The sequence below is a fragment of the Trachymyrmex cornetzi genome, unplaced genomic scaffold (genome assembly GCF_001594075.2).
Source record: "Trachymyrmex cornetzi isolate Tcor2-1 unplaced genomic scaffold, Tcor1.1 scaffold313, whole genome shotgun sequence".
NCBI classification, from domain to species: domain Eukaryota; kingdom Metazoa; phylum Arthropoda; class Insecta; order Hymenoptera; family Formicidae; genus Trachymyrmex; species Trachymyrmex cornetzi.
The window spans coordinates 559238-559485 of record NW_017297828.1 but is presented as its reverse complement, the minus strand read 5'-3'; positions in this window follow the sequence as shown (position 1 = coordinate 559485).

The window sequence follows — 248 nt, the reverse complement described above, 5'->3', positions numbered from 1 at the left end:
CTTATTTCAAGACTGTCTTAAGTAATGTCTTAAGACGCTAATGCAGCCCTCTGATTGGTTCGTGACTTCTTAAGACCGTACTTAAGACAGTCTTGAATGTAAGATCTGACTATGAATACCGACCAATATATCATTTTTTTTTTTCGTTTTTACCGATGATCAAAAGTTTACAAAAAATCCTTGTTTAAAATATTCATGCGAAGTACGTACGTGCTGACCCAGTAAAGTGAATAAAAATCATTATGTAT